This window comes from Abrus precatorius, unplaced genomic scaffold (assembly GCF_003935025.1).
Source record: "Abrus precatorius isolate BTA unplaced genomic scaffold, Abrus_2018 Scaffold2, whole genome shotgun sequence".
Taxonomy (NCBI): domain Eukaryota; kingdom Viridiplantae; phylum Streptophyta; class Magnoliopsida; order Fabales; family Fabaceae; genus Abrus; species Abrus precatorius.
This window is the reverse complement of record NW_020874362.1, coordinates 8,192,546-8,196,794: the sequence shown is the minus strand read 5'-3', so window position 1 is coordinate 8,196,794 and position 4,249 is coordinate 8,192,546. Positions and strand designations below refer to the sequence as shown.

Below are 4,249 nucleotides of genomic sequence, written 5' to 3'. Positions count from 1 at the left end.
GTTCAGAGACTCCCTCTATCCTGCTCAAATGATCTGCCACCAAATTTTGTGCTCCACTTCTATCCTTTATCTCCATGTCAAATTCTTGAAGTAGAAGCATCCACCTTATCAGCCTTGGCATCGAATCTGTCTTCTTCAAAAGGAACTTAAGAGCAGAATGATCAGTAAACACCACAACTTTTGACCCTAGCAAGTATGATCTAAATTTATCTAAAGCAAATACTATGGCCAATAGTTCTTTTTCAGTTGTGGTATAGTTACACTGTGCAAGATCCAAAGTCCTAGATGCATAATAAATGACATGTGGATCCTTACCAAACCGCTGTGCTAAGACAGCACCCGCAGCAAAATTGGATGCGTCACACATTAGCTCGAATGGAAGTGTCCAATTTGGTGGCTGAATGATGGGAGTTGTGGTCAAGGCTGTCTTTAGGCAATCAAACGCCTCCTTACACTTGGCTCTAAACTCAAAATCAATATCTTTCTGCAGTAACTTGGAAAAAGGAAGGGCTATCTTGGAAAAATCCTTGATAAAGTGCCTGTAGAAACCTGCATAGCCAAGAAATGCATGCACTTCTCGCACACAAGAGGGGTAAGAAAGCTATGAAATGACATTAATCTTAGCAGAATCTACCTCAATTCCCTTCTCAGATATTATATGTCCTAAGACTACCCCCTGCCTAACCATAAAATGGCATTTCTCAAAGTTCAGAATAAGGTTAGTCTTTATACATCTTTGTAAAACTCTATCCAAGTTTCTTAAGCATGCAGAAAATGATGACCCATATACAGTGAAGTCATCCATGAAGACTTCAATACAATGCTCAACCAAATCAGAAAATATGCTCAACATGCATCTTTGAAATGTACCGGGAGCATTGCAAAGCCCGAATGGCATTCTCTTATATGCAAATGTACCGAATGGGCATGTAAAAGTGGTCTTCTCCTGATCCTCAGGAGCTATGCATATTTGAAAATAACCAGAAAATCCGTCTAGGAAACAGTAGTGAGACTTACCTGCTAAGCGCTCCAGCATCTGATCAATGAAAGGTAGAGGAAAATGGTGTTTCCTGGTCGCCTGGTTGAGCCTCCTATAATCAATGCAGACTCTCCAGCTGTTCTGCACTCTAGTGGACAAGTGCTCATCCTTCTCAGTCTTCACCACTGTAATCCTTGACTTTTTGGGCACCACTTGCACTGGACTCACCCATGTGCTATCTGATATCTGGTAGATGATTCCTGCCTGGAGTAGCTTGGTGATCTCCTTCTTCACCACCTCCAAAATGATCAGATTTACCCTCCTCTGGGGCTATCTTACAGGCTTGGATCCCTCTTCTCTCAAAATCTGGTGCACAGGGAAAGGCTGATTCCAGGGATGTCAGCCAAGGTCCATCCAATAGCCTTTCTATACTTTGAATCACATCGAGCAATTGCTCCTCTTGGTCCTCATGAAGCTCAATGGATATGATCATAGGGATATTCTCACCTACTTCCAAGTAAGCGTATTTTAAATGCTCAGGCAGGGGTTTAAGCTCCAAGGTGGGAGGCTGCTCAACTGAAGGAAGTGGTTTAGCACTCTCATTTGAAATTATCTCTGCAACATTTAAATCATAAGGGTTAGATTCAACTATACTTGCTATACTTAATGAACCACATTTTATCCCTTTTGACTTTTCAATGTCATTAATGTCAAAAGTTACAGAATTTAAATCCAGAAAATCAGAAATACAAGTATCACAAAAAGATGAATCAGTACAATATTCACAAATTTTAGTATCTATGGTATCTACACAATTAGAAAAATCAAAGAAAGAGTCTCCTAAAAATTCAACAAAACTATCATCTATCAAGCTATCAAAAACATCAATGTGGAAAACTGAATGCTCCTCAAGTAAGTGCTTCATAGCATCCAGTATGTTGAAGCGAACCATACTCTCTCCAAACTCCATAGTGAGAGTCTTAGCATGCACATCAATCTTGGTCCTGGATGTCTTCAAGAATGGCCTCCCCAAGATGATAGGTGCAACTCCTTCTATTGGCTCTTCTTCTTGCATGTCCAAGATGTATAAGTCAACAGGAAAGATCAAGTCATTCAATCTTAGTAGAACATCCTCTACAAGGCCGACTGGATTAGTGGTGCTCATGTTTGCTAGCTGGATGATGACACATGTGGGCTGCAATGGTCCAAGAGACAAATATGTGAAGATAGATAAAGGCATAACATTAATGGATGCACCTAAATCAAGCATGGCATTATCTATCCTATTGTTGCCTATAATACAGGGAATAGTAAACGTCCCTGGATCTTTGCATTTCTCAGGCATGGAAGTTTTCTGCCTCTCAAAAAGGGCTGATACATTCCTCCCTATATTCATTGTTTCATTACCCTTTAGCCGCCTTTTATGAGTGCACAAGTCCTTAAGAAATTTGGCGTACTTTTGGATTTGCTTGATAGCATCTAACAAGGGGATATTGACTTCAACCTTTCTGAAGGTATCTAGAATTTCTTTGTCAACCTCTTCTTGCTTCTTGCTGAGCTAAGCCGTTCTTTGAGGGAAAGGAATAGGAATGGACCTCTCTTCTTTATCTACCACTCTTGGTTGACATGGTGTGGGCGTAGATGCAGGCTACTCTTGGCTCTTAATCTCTCCTTCTTCATCTTCTGCAGCTAGAGTGCAACTAGGATTCTTCTCCTTAGGCATCTCCGGCTCTTGCATCACCTTACCAGATCTCAAGGTAATGGCACTCACATTCTTTAGGTTTGTTATAGTTTGTGCAGGGAGATTGCCTGAACCTTGAGATTGAAGTTGATTTAGGGAGGAAGCAAGTTGACCCATTTGATTCTCCAAGGTCTTGATACTTGCTTGAGTCTTTTGCTGGAAGGCCTGACTCTGTTGCTGAAAATTGAGATTACTCATAGTGAGTTGCTTCACAAGGTCTTGCAAGGATGACTCACTCTTTTGAGGTGTAGGAGCCAGTGAAGAGGATGCTTGATGGTGCTGCTGAGATGAAGATGATGGATGGTGATGTTGCTGGGCTGGATATGGCTTGTTTTGTCCAGCTTAATGCGGTTGGAAAAGGTTGTTGGTTGGTTGGCTAAAGCTTTAATGTTGTGCATTTCCTCCCTATCTTAAGTTAGGATGGTTCCTCCAACCGGGATTTATCTTCTAATAAATTCTAGCTTTGTTGTTGTTTCGGCTGCTGAAAAGGAAATTTTTAGCAAAAATATTAGCAGCATAACCTTGAGGATTACCTTCCGAAGATTCAGTTTCTTGCAATGTGGTCAACTATTAGTGAAATGATCCGTAGATGAACAGATCCCACAAAGCATAGCTGGAATGGATGGGGGCGGAGGTGTATATGCAGCAGAATTCTTTTGAATGGATGCCAACTATTTTACCATATATGCCAACTCATCTAGCTTATGCTCCAGCTTGTGTGAATCTAATGTTTGAATTTCATTGACACTCCTGGACATGATAGAATTTTGCCTTGTAGCAAATTGTTGAGAAATAGCTGTTATATTGTCAATGAGGTTTCTAGCGGCTGCAGGAGTCTTATCAACTAGGGCTCCCTCGCTAGCTGCGTCGATCATGCTCTTATCCATTGGGTGTAACCCCTTATAAAAGTATTGGATTAGCAGCTGCTCACTTATCTGATGATGGGGGCAGCTAGTACATAGTTTCTTGAAACGCTCCCAATATTAATACAAACATTCCCTCTCTAGCTACCTAATACCACATATTTCCTTTCTTATTGAGGCAACCCTTGAGGCAGGGAAAAAAATTTTCAGGAACAATCTCTTGAGGGTGTCCCAACTTCTAATAGAAGCAGGTAGAAGATAATACAACCAATCTTTAGCCAAATCCATAAGAGAGAACAGAAAAGTCTTCAATTTCACATGCTCTTCAGGCACACGTTGTAGTCTCATTGTAGAGCAAACAATATGGAATTTCTTGAAGTGTTTATATGGATCTTCACCTGCAAGACCATGAAATTTAGGCAAAAGATGGATGATGAATTCACTTTTTATTATATTTTTACTTGCCTTTTTGGTGCTCCTTAATAGAAGAAATGGACTTAGATAGTGAAAATAATATAGAAATCACATTTTGAGTAAATATCATAGGTTTATTAATTTTTTGTTAGTTTGCATTTAATTACATAGATATAGATTGCAATTTTAATTATCTTGATGATTTTGCAGAATGCCCAAGTTAAATTTGAGAAATCTTGGTCCTTGGATGAA

General features: G+C 40.0%; 1 non-coding gene across 1 annotated transcript; it reads left to right on the top strand.

Moving 5' to 3' along the window:
* The first annotated feature begins 3,653 nt into the window (after positions 1-3,653).
* On the top strand, positions 3,654-3,758 carry LOC113860432. The gene has a single exon (XR_003503885.1). It is a non-coding gene; the product is annotated as a small nucleolar RNA R71 (small nucleolar RNA).
* The last annotated feature ends 491 nt before the right edge of the window (positions 3,759-4,249 follow it).